Below are 20,959 nucleotides of genomic sequence, written 5' to 3' on the forward strand. Positions count from 1 at the left end.
TTGGGTTGTGTGACTTTTCAAAATTAAATTATGGTAGTTCTTTATGTATTCTGGATACATGTCTTTTGTCAGATACATGTATGGTGAATTTTTTCCAGTTGGTGGTTGCCTTTTCATTTTCTTAACTGTGTCTTTCAAAAAGCAGTTTTGATATTGATGAAGTCCAACTAGCTAGTTTTTCTTTTATTGGTAGTATTTTGTCTACCTTATCATTGTAAAGCCATTGTCCTATGTTTTCCTATAAATACTTTATAGTTTTAGCTTTTATAATTAGTTGTATGACCTCTCTCAAAGTATTTTTTTAAAATAAATGGGGTCTTTCTGTGTTGCCCAGCATGGATATGAACTCTTGGGCTCAAGTGATCCTCTTACCTCGGCCTCTTGAGTATCTGTGATTAGAGGTGCACACAATTACTCTTAGCTCTAAGTAATTTTTGTTAATAGTGTGAGGTGGGAGTCAGGATTCATTTTTCTTTCCCTATGAATATTTATTTGTTTCTGCTCAATTTGTTGAAAAAATTATCCTTACACCCACAACATCTTGGTCAGAAAATCTGTTGGTCGTAGATGTGTGTGTCTATTTGTGACTTCTGTTTTGATCCACTGTTCTATTCATTTGTCCTTATGCCAACACTGTATTTTGTTAAGGATTTCTGCATGTATGTATTATGAGTGATATAAGTCTGTAGTCTTCTTTTAGTATGTTTGTCTGGTTTTCATATTGAGTTCCTACTGGTATATCCTTTTATTACATGTTTATCTGTGACTTTGTATTTAAAATGCATCTATTATAGGTAGCATATAGTTCAGTATCATTTTTTAATGTATTCTGGTGATTTCTGCCTTTTAATTAAAATGTTTAGTCTATTTACATTTACTGTAATTATTGACATGTTAGTTTTAGGTCTATCATTTAAAAACTTATTTCCTGTGTCTTATCCTTTAGATTTTTAAAAACTTCTGTATCTCCTTTTCTTCTTTCTTTTTGTTTATTGAATATTTTTAGTATAACATTTTAATTTCTCTCAGGTTTTCTTTGCAATACTGTTTTGTAGTTTCTCTGCAGATTACAATATTCACCCTTAGTAAAAAATTTTCGTTGAATTAATATGGTATTGCTTCATGTAAAATATAAGAAACCTACAACAATATGGTTTCATTTGCCTCTTCCCACTTGTGCTATTGTCTTCGTACATTTTATATCTATATATTACAAACTATATAATACAATATTATACTTTTAATATAGTATATATTAGTCATATATGTTTTAAATAAATTAAGAAAAAATAGTCTTTTATGTTAACATACAAATGTATTATTTCCAAGGTTCCTTATTCCTTTCTATGGGTTTAAATTTATATCTGGTATCATTTTGCTTTGGCTTGAAGAGCTTCCTTCAAGCATTTCTTATAGTGTGGGTCTACTGGCAACAAATCTCTCATTTTCATTTGTGTGAAAATGTCTATTTTTTAAAAGATTTTTTGTGGTATATAGAATTCTAGGTGGGCATTCAGTCTTTTTTTTTTTTTCCTTCTCTTTAGATGTTGATTATTGTTTTTTGGACTCCTGTTTCAAATGAGATGTCTGCCATCATTCTTATTATTCTCATATGATGTCTTTTTTTCTCTGGCTACTTAGAAACTACTTTTTTTTGTTATCGTTATTTTTGGTTTTCATGGTTAGTGTTCTAACGGAGAAAAACCACAAACTTTGGCTCAAATAGAAAAACTGTGTTTTAAATTGAGCCCCGTCACTTAGTAAGTAGGTTAAAGGACTTAGGCATGTAACTGTATTTTTCTGAACTTCAGGCTTTTCTTTGGAAAATAGGGATGCCTTACCTACATTAGGGTTGTTGCAAAGGTCAAAGCATCTAAGTGCTAGTCTAGCTATTATTTGTTCTCTCCAGCTGAGAGTGCTGATTGACTGACTTTTCCTATATACATTTATGGAAAAGTAAATATTCTAAACTTGTGAGATAAATGTGGTTTGTTTTCTATTTTGAAATTTTTGCTCATAGAACACTGAGGAAACCATTCTTATTAAGTGCAGTTTGAATAGTAAAGCAGGAAGCTCAAATTATCTGCATTAAAATAGGCACAGGCAAAGATTTCGTGAAGAAGATGCCAAAAGTAATCTCATCAGAAGCAAAAACTGACAAATGGGATCTAATTAAACTAAAGAGCTTCTGTACAGTGAAAGAAACTATCAACAGAGTAAACAGATAACATAAATAATAGGAGAAAATTTTTGCAAGCTATGCATTTGACAAAGGTCTAATATCCAGAATCTATAAGGAACTTATACAAATTAAACAAACCCAGCTATCTCATTACTGGGTATATACCCAAAGGAATATAAATTGTTCTGTTATAAAGACACATGCACAGGTATGTTCATTGCAGCAGTATTCACAATAACAAAGACATGGAATCCACCTAAATGCCCATCGGTGATAGACTAGATAAAGAAAATGTGGTACATATACACCATGGAACACTATGCAGCCATCCAAAAGAGCAAGATTATGTCCTTTGCAGGGACATGGATGGAGCTGGAGGCCATTATTCTTGGCAAACTAATGTGGGAACAGAAAACCAAACACTGTATGTTCTCACAAGTGAGAGCTGAATGATGAGAACATGTGGACACGTGGAGGTGAACAACACACACTGGAGCCTGTCAGAGCAGCGCAGTGGGGGAGGGAGAGCATCAGGAAGAATACCTAATGGATGCTGGGCTTAATACTTGGGTGATGAAATAATCTGTACAACAACCCCATGACACAAGTTTACCTATGTAACAAACCTGCACATGTACCCCTGAACTTAAAAGTAAAAAAAAAAAAAAAAAAAAACTCTACAGCAGAAAAAGTCAATATTATTGAATGAATGCCTTTTTGTTTTGTATTGTTTTTTATCTTTAACCAAACCCGCGCATTCTGCACTTGTATTTCAGAACTTAAAGTATAATTTAAAAAATAAAAAATAAAAGGAAGTTAATGAATGTCTTTTAAAATGTATCTTTGAAATGAGAAACACTGCATTTACAGGGTGATAGGAAAGATCAAATGACAAACTTAGAGATTAGTGACATTTTTATTCCTCTATTACGGAGTTGTGGGTAGTATTTTTGTCACTATGCTTTTTATGGTAGACGTATTCATGCAGTGGATAAAAATACAGATTTTGACAGATTGGGAAGATAATGTGCAATATTGAAATACTTTGCATGCTTTGTGACAATAATGAGACTACTGCTAAGGAATTTTCTACTACTTTAAATTAGGATACTCCAATAGAAAAGGTTATCTGTGTCCATTTTATTTATTTGGAAAGGAAACAGTGTTTTCTGGTTATACGTGGTGAAGAAAGTAGATAAATAGCCTTGTCCTTTAAGATGTCCCTTGACAGTGAGCTAGAGGAGCAGGTTCATTCATGATCTCCTCTGCAGACACCTTGTTGGACTTGGATTGGTTAGGTACTTTCATACCTTTGAGTTTTGGTTTCCTTTTTTGTAAAAGAAATATTTACCTTTTCCTCAAATATTTTGCCACCCAGTTAGGTACTAAAGTTATTTGTGTTAGAGTTTGGTAGGGTGAACAGTTGAATGACACCTTTTTTCTCTTCCAGTTTTGGGACCAATGGATATACCAATAGGAATTTGAAATACAGAGATTTGGAAATAAAAGTTGGTTGACCAAATGGGTCTTCTGGTATTTCATACTTGAGTGAGACAGATTTTCCCCTCACAATGTAGAAGGGAACAGCCTGGAATACACTCCATCTATGAGCAGGGTAACCTTTCTCCCAAACTCGCTATCTACGTAATTAACTTCTCCTCCACCAGGGAGAAGGTGGGAGAGAAGGCTAAACTATTAGGCTAATGGAAAATTCTACAAATGAAAGCATGAAACTGAGGGAGTGGAGGTTTCCCACTAACACTTTGTTGACTGGATGCATTGTACGCATTTCATGCAATGTCGTTTGCCGGACAACTGTGCCTGTTTTTTTAGTAACTCTATTTTAGCTCCCTCATCTGTAAAACTAGGATAGTAATGTTTTGTTTTGTTTTGTTTTTGGTTTTTTGTTTTTTTTTGAGACTGAGTCTCGCTCTGTCGCCCAGGCTGGAGTGCAGTGTTGGGATCTCAGCTCACTGCAAACTCGCCTCCGGGTTTCACGCCATTCTCCTGCCTCAGCCTCCCGAGCAGCTGGGACTACAGACGCCCGCCACCTCGCCCGGCTAATTTTTTGGTTTTTTTTTTTTTTTTTTTTTTTTTTTTTGAGCCGAGGTCACCGGCTCTGTCGCCGGGCTGGAGTACAGTGGCTGGATCTCAGCTCACTGCAAGCTCCGCCTCGGGTTTATGTCATTCTCCTGCCTCAGCCTCCCGAGTAGCTGGGACTACAGGCGCCCGCCACCTCGCCCGGCTAGTTTTTTGTATTTTTTTAGTAGAGACGAAGTTTCACCATGTTAGCTAGGATGGTCTCGATCATTGGTGTGATTCAATGAATTAGAACATGTAAAACATTTAGAAATGCCCCTAGGCCTGGCATGGTTTCTCATGCCTGTAATCCCAACAATTTGGGAGGCCAGGCAGGAGGATTGCTTGAAGCCAGGAATTTGAGACCAGCATAGGCAACATAGAGAAACCCTGCCTCTACAAGAACAAACAGGCAAAAATTAGCTGGCCGTGGTAGTATGCACCTCTAGTCCCAGCTACTCAGGAGGGTGAGATGGGAGGATTGCTTGAACCCAGGAGGCAGGAGGTCATGGCTGCAGCAAGCAATGATTGTGCCACTGCACCCCAGCCTGAGCAACAGAGTGACAGCCTGTTTCTGGAAATATTTTATGTACGTCTAAAGGAACAAGCCTAACATGTGGTAAACAGTTTGTGCTATTTTTTTTTTTTTTTGCCTTTTGTGACATTAGTATTACTTAGTAATATGTCAAAGCATTCAGATGCATTTAAAACACGGAGAGGTTAAATAATGTTCACTGATAGTAATAGCAATAGAGGTTTAAGTTCATGTTGAGGAGAGAAAACTGCTGGCTCTGTGGGAAAAAATAATCCCTTATTTACTTTTAATTTGTTTTAAATATACATTTATTCTTGGGACTGAGAAAAGGATTAGGAAGGAGAATGTTGAGTGAAAGGCCACTTTCTTAAAAAAATATATATACATATATACACGTGTATATATACGTGTGTGTGTGTATGTGTGTGTGTGTGTGTATATATATATATATTTTTAAATTTGGGTTGCTGGGAGAATTCTGTAACAGGAGTTCTGGAGGGATGTGACCTGGGGTGTTTTAACCCCTTTTATTGATACCTCTCATTGCTACCTTGGGGGGCGATATCATTGCACAGAAAAACCAGTTGCTACTTATTTTAAATATGGAAGTTTCTAGGAGAAAAGAGAGCTGTGGTCTGCATTCCTAATAGCCTACCAAAATACATACCGGAAATCTTTGTTGCTGCATTGGTTGCTTGTCTATTAGACATGGTTACTTGTGCTGAAAATATTTGTAAGCATCGTTTGCTTGTATCCCTATAGGTTCCTTATATACAGCACTTACCACAATGCTTTGGAATTGTAGATGCCCCCAAAATACCTGTTGAATGAATCGATGAATTTAGGAATAGAGATATATAAAGCAGTGGAGTAGACATCCTTGCACAAGTTTCTGTGCCAGCCTTTAAAAAATTTTCTTCCCTATTCATTTTTTTAAAGGCAGATTATTCAGAAGAAAAGACAGCCTATTTTGGGAGCATTTCAGTTTTCTCAGAAAATATTGTGCATTGCTTTTGAAACTGGATTGAACATTTCACATGAATGTTTATATGGTGTTATTTTTCCCTCTTGCCACAAAGCTTAGTTTTTAGAAGGACTGTAGGAGCTTTGTAGTGTCATGAAATGTTAGTTCCTATTTTCTCCCCCAACAGAATATTTGATGCCATTGATTTCATCTTCTCATGTTGAAGCTAAAGTGTGGTAGGTCTGATTAGAAAGAAGCCTGGGAAACAGAAGACCTGCACTGTGCTGCTGAGTGACCCTGGACAGGTCACTAAAGTCTTTGGATCTATGTGTCATCATCTGTCGACTAAGAGACTGGGACTAGAAGACTAATGAGCATTTCTCAGCTTTCAGATGATGTGACTAGGATTTCCCTACCAGTTTCTGCTTGGAAAGATGGCCTGCTGAGATAAGAGGTCTCTGGCTCATTGAGTTAGTTTTAGCTGTATACTCTGTGGTCGAGAATGATTGTTACTTGATTTGTCGAAGCTACAGGTGCTTGCTCAGAAAATTTAAGAATATTTACATTTGGTTTTTAAGAAGCCCATATTAGAAAAACTTAGATAAAAATTGGGTGTTTTAATATTCATTTCTCAAAACCGCTAATCCAACAAGTCTCCAACATGTCTCTTGGAACATGTTTTATTCAGTGTTTAAGTCCAATCTATCACATTTTAAATATTCCTTTGTTAAAATTATTGTATGCCATATAGGGTCATAATATAGCTCATATAACGGTCACAGTTCTCTTACTGTTGTAAACATTGTCAGTGTTTCACATGTTGAGTAGCTTTTACAGGCCAGCTAGGGAACCTGATCACCATTTATACGATTGCTATTTCCTTGGCTAGTATGTTTCATTATATCTTCCAAATGACAAGAATAGGATGGGAGGACCTGTCTGTGTATTAAGGGAGGAAACTGAATCTGAGTTGGAGAGAGCTGAATTGGAGGGTATGTGCTAATATAGAGACAGAATTGCTCACCCTGGCTCTTGGGGCTTCCTCTTTCTCCCCTCTCCTCTCTCAGAAGGACATGTGGTGACATCAGGGACATGAACTTCACCTCCATTTTGTAGTAGTTATCTATAGTTACATAACAATCTAGCACAAACTTAGCAGCTTAATCAATCACAAAATTATCTCACAGTTTCTGTGGGTCGGGAGTCTGTGAATGACTTAGCTAGGTACTTAACAAGGCCACAGTCGAGCATCAGCTATGGCTGCTGTCTTATCTGAGGCTGGATGGGAGGAGGATTTGTTCCCAAGCCCATGTGATTGGCAGAATTCAGTTTCTCATGGGCTCTCCAACTAGGGCCTTGGTTTCTTGCTGTCAACTGGGGGTTGCCCTCATGGGGCTTTCTCAATAAGCAGCCCACAAAATGGCAGCCTGCACTTTCAAAACCAGCAAGAGAGAAACTTGTAGCAGAGTAGATGTTACAATCTTATGTAATGTACCCACATACATCCTGTGATTTGTGCCTTATTTTATTGGCTACAAGCAAGTCACAGAACCTGTCCCGAAAGGGCGAGGGAATTAGGCAAGGCCTAGATAAGAAGAGACAAGAGATCAAGGGGGCCACTTTAGAGTCTGACACATCTGAGATTGGCCAGGAATATGGCTTCTCTTTATCCTTACTCTCCTCTCTGTCCATTCTACTTAACTAGCAGCGTGCTTCTCATCCCTTCTGCTTTTCTCCTTCCTTCTGACCTACAAAGAATTCAACAGCCCTGGGTGGCTTTTCCTCCTCTTCTCTACTGTAGAAACGCAATGAAAATGTAGCAGGAAACCCTGCCTTAGGAAGCAACTCTCATGCTGCTGGGGCCCTTCCTTGTCAGTGGGCATTTGGGGTATGTGACATATTCTTCTCTAGACAGTTGTTTCTACATCATAGTGTGGCTTCTATAAAGGACCAAAGTGGGGTCTTCTCAGCTTTTGTGTCTTCTGATTACTATTCTCTTTAAGCAAGCACTGAATTACAAAACCATTTCACTTTCACCATACCATCCTTTTAGGATGTCTTGCTAAGGCTGTGTTGGTAAATTTCAGGTTAGAATCATTAGCAAGTTTGGTGCTTTTACTCTTTTGCCCCAGTAACTCTTGTGTTATCTTCCTCTTTTCTTCAGACATCAGTAGGCTGCTGTTTCGTGCTTTTTTATGGCCTGCTCCTGGCCTGTGTCTTAGTTACTCTTTAGTTGTTGTTCTTCCTCTTTGCCAGGGACACAGTATAGTATAGTGGTTAAGAACAAAGACTAAAGCTAGACTGCGTGGGATTGAATTTCAGCTTCTGCCATTTATTAGCTAAGTAATCTTGAGCAAGTTACTCAGTTTTGTTTCTATGTGGCTGGTGCTAACATTTCTGAATTTTCCACTGGCCAACAAGCCTCTGAATGCTGCTGCCACTCTCATTTTGCTCCCAGGATACGTGCACAGATGTAAGAGCAGACAATTTGCCCTTTATTGCTACATGAGATATCACCCCAAGCCCTTTTGTGGTCTCCTAGTGAAGTGGGCTGGAACATTGTTGAGCTTATTGGGATATCTCTTTTTTTGTGGCTTCACCCTAGTACTTGTATTGCCCCCAAAGGATGAGGATAGTGTACATTTTCCAACGGCACAACATTTAATAAGCATTTACTGTTTGCCATGAACTTTATTAAATTGTGTATAGACATTATGTGTTTTAACCCATATAACAACACCTGGTTATTGTACTGATATTGCTCCCATTCTATAGATGAGGAAACTGAAGCTTATAGAAATTAGACAACATGCTCAAGGTCTTCAGAGCTTAGTTGTAGAATATAGTTCTGTGTGACAGCAAAGCACATATCTTTAATGATCACAGGATACTGTCTCCCATAGAGGAAGCCCAAATTCTTCTTAGTGAACTAGCTCATTTGGAGAAAGAGGCTAAAAATCAAACAACTGTGTCTCATGGCCACAGGAACTTTTCCCCTAATGTCTCCAACCTTATTTTCACATTAGCTCTTGAATGCTTTTGATTTTGATGCCAGCCAGTCTTCTTCCACCTGGGAGTAGCAGGCTCAACTTTGCCCTAGAGTGTAAAGTGAACATTTAAAAAAAGAGTGTATTCTTTTTATCCAGATTTTCCCATGACTGTTGTGGAATCTTAACATTGTATTTGAAGTGCGATTAGGAAGTGCTGGGCTTGTAACAAGCACAGCCAGGGTTCATACGTCCAGATTGTTCTCTTTAAGTGCATCAGCTGAACTAATTGCTTATATTCCAGTGATCCTGCTAGTAGTGTTCTGCATTTTTTTAAATAAACTTCATCTCAATCACCTTATAGCCCCTTCCCCACTCCCAGTGCTCAGCACAGTGTCTTCCACCAAATGGGTGGTTCAATAAAGTTGGTTGTTGAAGTTGCTTCTAATTCTTTTGAATAACCACGGTGGTGCTAAATTACCATCTTTGAGGATGAATTTGATTTTTTGAACTCATCTATTAAAATATTTTCTATTATAGCAAATAAAGTGGTTTTTGTTAAAATTAGGGGGAACTAAACTGTAATGACACATGTGTTCTTGTGAACATTGCACACTGGTTCTGAAGGTAAAAGAAGAGTACTTATTCTGAGCAGTCAGCATCATTGGAGTGAGTCCCAAAGAGGGTGACTTGGAAGGGGTCAAGGAATACTTTTTTTAGACATTAAGTTCTGACACTTCTGTTTTAAAGTTGGTATGTGTTCACCTGGTGAATCTCGTGTTTTTTGTTTGTTTGTTTGTTTGTTTTTAACATAACTGACAAATCCATACTGTTGCTTATGAGTCTGTAATGTGGTGCTCAGCATTAGAGTATACACCAGAAGAATTAGCACTAATGGAAGTGATTCATTCCCTTTTTTCAGAAATTCATCATCAAAAAAAGAAACTCAGTACTGATATGAAGAATGTTAACAAAGATGTAGCTAGAGTTTTCTGTGTGCCCATGTTAATAAAGGCTGTCAACTAAGGCGGAGATTTGTATTGAACACTTCATCAGATCAACTTAGAAAAGTTTTATGTTGTTGTCAAAAGTTACTATTAGAACCTCTTTCCAGAATGTTCTCATCAGGAAAGAGTCTGTGAATTTAATGGACTGCATACCATAATTGCAATTGTAATCGTGAATTTAATAGTCTTGCTACCATAGTTGCACTGGTGAGCACAATAATTGCAATAATCTTTTGGGAACTAATTGTATAATGAACACGGTGCATATGCCATCTTTAAGTTATATAACTACTCTGCAAAGTATGTATTATTGTATGTATTTTACAGACTTGGAAACTGAGCCTTAGAAGGAGTAAATTACTTGGCAAAGATCACACTGCTATTAAACAGCACAGCCGGGGTTCAAACCTGTTTATTTTGAACCTATATCAAACCTTACTGTGTTTCTCACGCATTTAAAGAGCCTCATGTCAGTGGCCAGGCATATAAAGCCAATGAATCTGTTCCTCTCAGTGTTGGGTATAATTTATAGATCTTTGACTCTTCAATTCTTCCTTGCTATTTTTATTGATGCTGGCAAGTTCTTTCTTTATTACTAGGGGAGATCTCTTTATTTATTTATTTGGTGTTTGTTCCATCTCCTCCTTTCTTTTCTTTTTTTTTCCGAGATGGAGTCTGGTTCTCTTGCCTAGGCTGGAGTGTAGTGGTGCAATCTCGGCTCACTGCAAGCTCCGCCTCCCAGGTTCATGCCATTCTCCTGCCTCAGCCTCCCGAGTAGCTGGGACTACAGGTGCCTGCCACCATGCCTGGCTAATTTATTTATTTATTTTTGTATTTTTAGTGGAGACAGGGTTTCACTGTGTTAGCCAGGATGGTCTCGATCTCCTGGCCTCGTGATCTGCCCGCCTTGGCCTCCCAAAGTGCTGGGATTAGAGGCGTGAGCCACCGTGCCCAGCCACTCATCTCCTCCTTTCTTAATCTCCTTACCACCACCCTGTCCCTTTATGGTTTGGGTAACTTGAGATTTCTGTCTATTGTTCAGGTAACTGAGGTGACACTGCCTCTCATGGTACCTCAGTGCATGCATGGAGCCATGTCACAATTATTAATCTCATCTCAGAATTAACATTGAGGCTTCAGGTGATGAAAGTTAACTTAGGTTCCTGTTTTATCAATGTTGTCTTCTTGGAGTCACATGTTCTTCACATAACATGAGCAATAGTTGCATTCTACCTGGTAAAAGTAGGACATTTTTATTTGGGGCCCTTCTCTAAAGGGAAAGAAAGCAAAAAGTTCTATTCCTAGCCTGTTTATTCTAAAATGCTAAGAAATGGGGAGCAAAAGTAAACACATTGTTCTGAATGACTTCTTCTTGGAAAAAGGAAGGCCCTTCGCTGGGCATATTTTATTATTCTGTGAATTATATGAATCCTCCAGTATTTGTTGAATTGGACATGTGGACAATGTAGCAATTCTGATCATTAAGCATTTGGTGTCCATAGTTCTGATATAATGCCTTTGTTGGATCAAAACATATGTGACTTTGACAGATTTTGACTTTTATCTTGTTTAATCCTCATTACCACACAGTATTATAAGGGACATTTTATCTTCTTCTAGAGATGAAGAAAATGAGGCTGGGAAAAGATGAATGGATTTTCATGAGATCACATGGCTAGTAAGTGGTAGGATTTTGGACCAGAGTTTTTTATCTGTATGTAGTGTCTTTTGGTAGATGGTGGTATTTTGAGTTGCTTGATTACGTAACTTTCCCATCCTGTAAGTTTTAAACAGTTGGAGACATAAACCAAGGATTGACATGGGAATCAACAGAGCCAGTCGCTTAATTGCTGTTAAAACAGGATTGGAGAACCCAGAAGTATCCATTCCCTCCTTTGAAACTAAAGCATTAATTGGACCCCAGCAACCCTGACACAGACCTCCACTAACAACCAGGGAGAAGCTAGAACAGGGAGAGCTGGCTCACCCTCTCAGAAACAGGCACCACTGTCTTGCCTACTGAGGAGATTAGCTGGCTCCAGGTGTGAGAGAAGACTGGAGGGAGGCCTTTGTTGCCTGGCTCAGAGCAGGGCCAAGAAATCAGGTGGTGTCTCGTTCAGTCCTTCCAGGCAAATTAATCCTTCACTTTTGAGGAGAGGTAAGAAGGGGTTAGGGAGGAGAAATGGAGAGAAAAAGTGGGTTACTCTAATAATGTTGCCGCCTGGAAAACAGACTAGGTATCTTTTCCTGAAAACATAATGGAGGGCAAAATTTTAAGGGTTCACCACCCCAATCCTTCACAGTGGAAATACTGCTCTTAAAATTTTTTTTCTCTTAAGGTAATTTTCTGTGTTGTTATTTTCTCTTTCCTTTTTGTTTTTGGTAAAAAAGAGAAGAGATAACTGGACTTTTCTATGTCTTTTGGGTGTAAAGAAGAGACTAACTAGTAGAAATCAAGAAATGGCCTTTCTGAGACATATGACTAATTAGATTCTTTCTTCTTATGACAGGTGATGGAACTGTACTGGAACAATGGGAGAAGCTGGTAGCTTATAGGAAGCCAAGATGACAAGAATGTTTTTAAATAATCCGTAAGTTAATGTTTGTTGGCCTTTTGGAATTCTTTTAACTACTGGGTAAATTTTCTTTAAGGAACCATGGTAAAAGGATAACACAGTCAACTAACTTGAGTGCAAAAGAGAAACTATTTTATAAAGTAAACATCCAAACACTTCAAACAATTGATGCTAACTTTAATAAATCTTATTTTGCATACTTCTTTCTTGATAGGGTGTGTCATTTTAAGTTGAGTGTGTCAATTTGGTGGACAGAGCATAAGTGTTTGAAGAATTAAGAGAATTCCCTGCACATGGTCAGCATTTAAATTAAACTTGGAATAGCCCTTCTGATATGCAGATATTTTTGGTCCTAGTGGTTTCCTTGGGCTCCATTTCTCACTCAGTTATTTTTTTTTTTTTTGTGGGTATATTTTGAAGTAAATATGAACAAATTTGGTGAATATGATTAAAATTGAGTTCTTTGTCTACATCTTCTCCATATCCCTCTTCATATATGCCACTTTTATATACATCAGAGGCTATTAATGTTTGCTGATTATCTGACAGTTACATATGGTTGATTTTGGTTTCACTGTGATAATAATAATGTTAGTAAGAGGGGTAGCTTAGTGGAAAGATCATGTTTTTGAGTCAGACGATCCTAGGCCTCATTCTTGCTCTTGTGCTTTTTAGTAGTTACTCAACCTCTCAGAACCTTAGTTGACTCATTTGTATGTTGGATTTGATACTATCTCTCATAAAATTAAGGGTTGCGGAAGTACTTTGTGCTATGACTGGCACGTTATAGTTACACTGTAGTTACTGGTACAATAAATCATTTTTACTTTTCTTATATTTGTGTCATGATTTATAACCTATAGGCCTTTATTCTGACTCAAAAGATTGGCCAGCTCGAGTTCCTTACGTCTTGCCAAGCTGTGGTGGTTAACATTATAGCTAGCATCTGCAGGTAGATGTTAACAAGCTGGCAATATCAGAAGGAGGGGTTGTCATCTTTGCAGGTTTCCATTGTGTAAATACCCCTACCGTCGCTGGCTCATTTTAAACTACCAGCGAAAGTCACTGAAAGCAGGGTTAGGAAGTGTTATGCAGTAGCACAGCATTATATAGTTTCTACCAACCAGATAAAGTAGTTACAAATCACCTCAAGAGCATGGTTAACAGTAAAATAATTAGGAAATGATGAGTTTTGAGTATGTATTACCTTTGTTTTTAGTATGATTTATTTTAATTTTGTTTATATAATTTAACTTTTAATAATGCTGTGTTTAACAACCAATTTGCTAAAAATTCTGAGAATTTAACAATTGGTTCTAGTGGACTGGTATAAGTTGGCTCTAATACACCACTAATTGTAGGTTTCCTGTTGTGAAGACATTTCTAAGCCACAATTCTTTAATTATCTGCCTCAGCCCTGGTGGTAAGAGTTTCGTTTGATGAATAAAAACAAGGTTTGGTTTTGAGTCAGTGCTTGCTATAACTCAAGTTGTCATGCTCATATTGCTTCTAGAATTGAAAATAGATGCCAAAACCAATTTAGAATTTAGACCAGTTTCTTGAGTTGTTGACTCAGTTTCATAACTGACCCCTGGCATCGCTTGCCTATTCTGGCTGTTAAACTGATCTCCAAGTGCTAATATTGGCAATCAGTCATTCTGCTCACTGCCTGTTGAACTTCCTTCTCTCCCTTCCCTATATTCCTTCAAATCTTAAATTCCTTCAGGTAGTGGCACTGCAGAGACAAGTAGTCAGGGTTCCTCCCAACTAAGCATTCCATGCAGCTTTGCTTTTGATTTAAAAGTTAAGTTTTAATGGAAAGACAATTGCCTCTAGGGAGAGAGTAAAAACAAAACAAAATCTGAGCAGTTTAAAGTTCATCTTGGCTTGATTAAAATCTTAGGGAGTGAAATGGAGGAAAAAAAAGGAAACCGGATCAGACATCTCAATGTCTCTTCTAGAAGCAACTTCTTCAGTTTTCTAACTTGCCCTTTAGAAGGAAGCAGTGGAACCCTGAAATTGCTAAGTAACAGCTAAGATTGTGGTGGTTGTTTTTACTTTAAATCTCACCCACCTAGTTCTCAAAACACATTCTTTATTGAACCTTACAAAAATGCCTTGGATATTTCAAAACATTTGCTTGTGTCAGTTCTTTGAATCAGACTTACATAATTGTAAAACATTCATTTCCCCAATTTCCTCTTAAAACAAAAGGTATTTATAGTTCCCACCGAGTCAGGGATGGACTTGGATTACTGCAAAAGTAATCTGTGTTCATTTCAAGAGGAAGCTCATGGTTAAAATCTGAGAGACTTGCCTTTGGATTATGAAATAATGACCTTTGGCTTAAATAAGTGTGTCTTTGGTACTTTGAAAGCAAACATGGAAATAATAATTAATACAGAAATTTTATTATAGATATAACATTCTGATTTATATTATCATCTCTCTTACCAGAATGGGCCTTAATGTGGTTTCCAAACATCCCTTGTATAGATGATTTCTTTATTAGAGAACTGCTAGGTGTATAGTCTTTAGATGTGTAAATTTTATAGCCTTGCATTATGTTCATATCAACAAACTCAGTTGTTTACTAGATACTTGGGACTCATTGGTTTTGACGATAAATTTCAGTATAAATAAGAGAGACTTACTGCACGTTAGGAGTTGATAATCAAACCTGAAAAGAGAAAACTATAATTTCAAACTGAATGTGGTAGGCATTATAAAAGACATATAAAATACTCAGAAAACAGAAGAGAAAGAGAAATTACCTGGGTGGCAAGAGGAGTGGGCTAGCTGAGGGAGGATTTCAGGAGCAGATGATATGTGGATTAGATATTTAATGATTAATGCCTTTTTATTAAAGTACCTTTTATGAAATTATAAAAGTTAACATTGCTAATTGGAAAGAACTTTAGAAATGCAAAAACTATTTTGCATTTGCAAAACTATTTTGCGTGACAGTGAAAATGTCAGCAATTAACTTTTTTTTTTTTTTTTTTTTGGTATTCTGCCATACTTTTCTATTCCTAGATTAGATGCATGCTTTATTTTCCCTCTAAAATGGGTCTGGTTATTACTATTGTTTTAAAATCTGCTTCAGTTGACAATATAGCAAGATGATGCCACATCAATAAATATACATCTACATAATTGTTGATATATAGCATTCTGTGTGTACGTAGTCTATAATGTTTCATATTACTGGACATTTTTGTTTTCAACTTTTCATTTTTGTAAAGTGCGCTGTAATGAACATCTCTGTGAACATCATGGGCATTCATTCAGTTATCCAGATGAGACCTTTGTACAGAGTTGGGAGGAGTGCTTAGGGGACACTCTAGGTAGAAGGAACAGTTTGAGCAGAGATGGTACAGGAAGATCACGTTTTGGGAAAAGGCTAGAACTGTAGTTTAGTAGAATGAAAAGAGGAGAATACTGCTAATTAGGACTAGAAAAAGAAAATAGAGGGTCTTTGATACCAAGCCTTTAATTTATTCTTAGTTGGGCATCATTTTGGAATCTATGTTATACTTTAAATGAATGACCCCGAATAGCTTCAATTGTTCTTAGTTTTTCTTATTTGGAGAAGAAATAAAATAGTTCCAAATGCTCAAGAAAGAATAGACCTTTTAAAATTCTTGAGAGATTTAAGAAACTAACCAGAACATAAACAAGTTATTGAAGTCATGAGAAAAGGTGTATGTTTTTGTGCGTGTGTGTGTGTATGTGTGTGTATGTGTATGTGTAGAAAAAACTATAAGAGTAGAGGTTTTTAAAAGTGAAGGAAATTTATTTTCTACACTTAATGAATATTAAATTCTTTATAATTAAAATTGAAGGACAATTTGGAAAAGAAGTAAGTTTGGGGACACATGTCATAATTTCATAATAATAATACCTTATATTTACTGAGTTGCTTAATGATGAGGCTATGTTCTAAGAAATGTGTCCTCAGGCAATTTTGTTGTTGTGTCAGCATATAGAGTTTACTTACACAAATCTAGATGGTATAGCCTACTGCAAACCTAGGCTATATGGTATAGGCTATGGCTCCTAGGCTGCTGCAAACCTGTATAACATGTTGCTCTGCTGAATACTTTAGGCAATTGTAACCAAATGGTAAATATTTTTGTATCTAAACATAGAAAAGTATAGGAAAAATATATTATAATCTTACGGGACCACTGCCTTTTGTGTGTCCCTTGTTGATCGAAGCGTTGTTATGCAGTACATGACTATACCTCTCTGTGCTTGTGTGTTTTAAATACAAACAGTCCTCAATTTACAATAGTTCAACCCTATGATTTTTTGACTTTACGATGGTGCAAAAGCGATACACGTTCAGTAGAAACCATACTTCAAGTACCCATACAGCCATTCTATTTTAACTTTGAGTACAGTATTCAATAAATCAAACACAATATTCAATACTTTAATAAATAGGCTTTTTTTGGGATGATGTTACCCAACTTTAGGCAAATGTAAGTGTTCTGAGCATGTTTAAGGTGGGGTCAGCTAAGCTATGGTGTTAGGTAGGTTAGGTGTAGTAAAAGCATTTTTGATGATGGGTTTTTTAGGATGTAACCTCGTCCTAAATTGGGGAGCCTCTGTTAATTATTGTACTTAGTCTGTTAACAGTCTTTTTAGGAAGAGTCTGGGATTATCTGCATTTTCCAGGTGGCTGAAAGGCTGACTTCCCTAAGGTGCGTGAGAGAGCACCAGATTTGGTGTTACAGTTCAGGCACTGCTGAGGCCTTGAAACATTGCTATGATAGTTGTAAAGATAATAAGGCAGTATCTGAAAGATTATGAGAACAGCATAAAGTACCACAGAAATGGAGGGACTGCTTTTTATAGCAGGACACCTTCTATCATTACAGGAGGGAAGAAAGCTCAGCTCCAGTCGTTTTCCATTCTTTTTGTGGTAGCTTATATTATTGTCAGAACACTTGCTGCTCCTTTCTACACACCTTCCGTCCCTGTGAAAGGATTATACTTTCCTACTCTACAGAAGGCTGATGCCCCATGGCTAGCTTGGCCAAATAAATCCTCTAGGATTTATTTTGGCAGGTGAAATGTCAGTGACAATAATTTGTGTCATTTCTGAGCAGAAACTTTAATAGGTATGGCCTGTTCTGCCATCTTTCTCTTTTCTTTGCCATGAGACTAGCATGCCCCAGTTAGGGGTGTTCCTTCTGCCCTGATCTTTGACTGAAGAGGACATGGAGTCCAGCCACAGCTTATCTGCAAGGAGCCAGACAGGAACTAGAAATAAGCCTTACTCCATTGTTAGCCTCCAAAATTTGAGGACATTTTGTTCCTGCAGTATAAGTCAGCCTAAACTGATCTTCTCTTTTTTCTCACTTTAGGCACCATCCTCTCTCTTTCAGGCCTAATACACACACGCGCACACACACACGCACACACACACATTCTCTCCCTCTCTCTCATTCACACACAGCTTAGCCTTTGTATCTCGAGGGATAGAATTCCCTATCAACCGTTCCACTGCTGTCTTTCTCCTTCATTGAAGATTTCAACCTTCATCAGAGGTTAACAATTCAAATAAGGTATTTAGAGTCGATCAGGATGACCCTTTATTTTTTTCTTCAAACATTTGTAGAACATAGTCCATGTCAAAGTAGATTTCTGGAGGTTTAAAATAACCCAAGCCCTGCACCCAGCCTTCAGGAATCGAAGAATATGGTGTGGTGCTATTTGTTCAAGTGGCTATCCAACAAGGTAGACAATGTTGGGTGCTGATGAAGGATGTGCTTTGATCCTCGGTGACCTGTGTTTATGTAGTGTCCCCACTTTGTTGTATGTCGACCTTAGATGTTAAGGGTCATTGCTTTTGATTAGTTCAGCTTACCTTCTCTTTCTCCTCTTCCTTACCTTGTATTTACTGTGCCATTTAAAGTGTACTACATGCTAGACTGCTGTATTCTCGATTTGTAGTTTTCAGTCAATTTATACGGACTCATTCACTGGTTTAGGGTACATGTTCTTTGTTTGACACACATTGTATGTTTTGTTGTTGTTGTTGTTGTTGAGACAGAGTCTGGCTCTGTTACCCAGGCTGGAGCTCAGTGGCGCCATCTCCGCTCACTGCAAGCTCCGCCTCCCGGGTTCACGCTATTCTCCTACCTCAGCTTCCTGAGTAGCTGGGACTACAGGCACCTGCCACCACGCCCAGCTAATTTTTTGTATTTTTGGTAGAGACGGGGTTTCACCGTGTTAGCCAGGATGACCTCGATCTCCTGACCTCGTGATCCGCCCACCTTGGCTTCCCAAAGTGCTGGGATTAGAGGTGTGAGCCACCGGGCCCAGCGGTAAGTTCTTTAATTTCACAGATGATATATTAATTTTTTTCTGTTATAAAGTGCTTAACATACTATTACAACAAAGTTAAGGTATTAGTAATTTTCTATTGTTTTCTTTGATTTGATTATTTTTGTTTCCCTTCAAGTTAGTGGTTCTCTTTTCCGTGATGTGTGAAATGGAGTTCATTGTTAATTGGGGTGCTTTTTTCCGTTATTTCAATTTAGAATAATTTGGAGTTGTTCTCTCATAATTTTAGATCACCGTGTCTTACTACCTGACATGTGTCAAAGCAATCCAACTTAATTTCGTGTTACTAGTGGCAAGTCCTGGCTTTGGAGTATGGGGTGAAATCAAGAGCTCATAGAGGTCTGTCTGACTAGTGGTTTCTATGTTAAGCCCATGTATGACTTAGCTGTTCCCCTTTCTTCCTGATTGAATTCTGATGTTTTCTGTCTCATTACTTCTGACCACCATTCTACTTTGATTTCAAAAGGCACAGGGTTAATTTATTATTAAAGCAACATCTTGGACCAGGGGCTTTCAAACTTGTCCAACATGTACAGAAAGAAATGGTTGTCAGCCTCAGTTAGACAAGGGAAGGGGAACTCAGAGAGCTGCCATGTTTCAGTGAGGTCTGCTTCATAGGATGGGTGGTGACTTCATGGGTGTGACTTTAATACTATATTTCATACCAAACAGGTAACTGTATTCACTTGTATATATTAAATACTGCATAAACAGATTTTTTAAAGGTATGAAATACCATTAATGTTGATAAATGTGTCCATTGCATTTATTTTGGCAGACCTGAGTCACATTAGTGTTAGTTGTTTTTTTCCAATTTTAATTTTCTCTTAAAAGATTTTTATAAGCAAAAAATACTTTTATTTTGGAGAATTCAAGCAACACAGAAAAATGTAAAGAAAGTAGAAAATCAGCCCCAGATTCTGTTAACATTTTGGTGAATCTTTTTTTACTTTTGTTTTTCATTAAATCATTTTTATCCACTTAACAATATGCTACAGCACATTCTCTAAATCAATATTATAATTTTTAATACATACCACTCCATTTTATTATTATATTGTATCTATTTTAATTAATATCCTGGTGATGTATGTTTAGATTGTTTCCTGTTTTCTCTATTACAGATGATATATCAATGAATATCTTTGTACATATGTTTTTGGATATATTTCCAGATATAATTAAAGGGATGCATACTTTTTATTTTCATACACATTGCCGGAGTGTCTTCAGGGAAAAAAGAGTTTTAACTTGCACACCTCAAATTAATGTAATGAGAAATGTCAGACTTATTCATTCTTGTCAACCTGATCTACAAAACATGTTTAAATATTCACAGCTTTTAAAAAATTTTCCATTTTTATTTCAGATTCAGGGGGTACATTTGCAGGTTTGTTATATGGGTAGATTGTGTGATGCTGAGGTTTGGAGAATAATTCATCCCATTATCCAGGTAGTGAGCATAGTACTCAATAGGTGGTTTTTCAGCCTCCCTTCCTTCCTCCCCTCTCTAGTAATCCTCGATGTCTATTGTTCCCATCTTCATATCCATGTGCACCCAATGCTTAGGTCCCACTTATAAGTGAGAACATGTGGTATTTGGTTTTCTGTTTCTGCGTTAATTTACTTAGGATAATGGTCTCCAGCTCCATCCATGTTGCTGCAAAGGACATGATTTCATTCTTTTTTATGCCTGTGTAGTATTCCATGGCATGTATGTACCACATTTTCTTTATCCAGTCTACCGTTGATGGGCACCTAGGTTGATTCCCTGTCTTTGATATTGTGAATAGTGCTGCATTGAACATGTAAGTGCATGCGTCTTTTTGGTATAATGATTTATTTTCCTTTGATTATATATGCAGTAATGGATTGCTGGATCAAATGGTAATTCTATTTTTAGCTGTTTGAGAAATCGCCAAACTGCTTTCCACAGTGGCTGAACTAATTTACATTCCCACCAGCAGTGGATAAGCATACTCTTTTCTCTGCAACCTTGCCAACACATTATTTTCTGACTTTTTAGTAATAGCCATTCTAACTGGTGTGACTTTTTAATAATAGCCATTGTGATTAATGGTATCTCATTGTGGTTTTGATTTGTATTTCTCTGATGATTAGTGATGGCTCATCATTTTTTTGTATGTCTGTTGGCTGTGCTCATATGTTCTTCTTTTGAGAAGTGTCTGTTCATGTTCCTTGCCTACTTTTTAATGGGGTTGTTTCTTGTTTGTTGAATGTTTAAGCTCCCTATAGATTCTGAATGTTAGAC

The 20,959-nt window shown here is 37.3% G+C and overlaps 1 protein-coding gene across 9 annotated transcripts in view; it reads left to right on the plus strand.

The window, feature by feature from the left end:
- SGMS1 (sphingomyelin synthase 1) overlaps positions 1–20,959 on the plus strand; it is a 312,849-nt gene that overhangs the window by 178,965 nt on the left and 112,925 nt on the right. For 8 of the 9 annotated variants that reach the window (XR_002524357.2, XM_021943451.2, XM_017963077.3 and 5 more), the window contains one exon: positions 12,265–12,345. The gene's annotated coding sequence lies outside the window, so the exon portion shown is untranslated. Of the gene's footprint in view, positions 1–11,374; positions 11,433–12,264; positions 12,346–20,959 lie in introns of all 9 variants that reach the window. The other variant, XM_017963078.3, reaches the window with a different exon arrangement.

The sequence above is a fragment of the Papio anubis genome, chromosome 11 (genome assembly GCF_008728515.1).
Source record: "Papio anubis isolate 15944 chromosome 11, Panubis1.0, whole genome shotgun sequence".
Taxonomy (NCBI): Eukaryota; Metazoa; Chordata; class Mammalia; order Primates; family Cercopithecidae; genus Papio; species Papio anubis.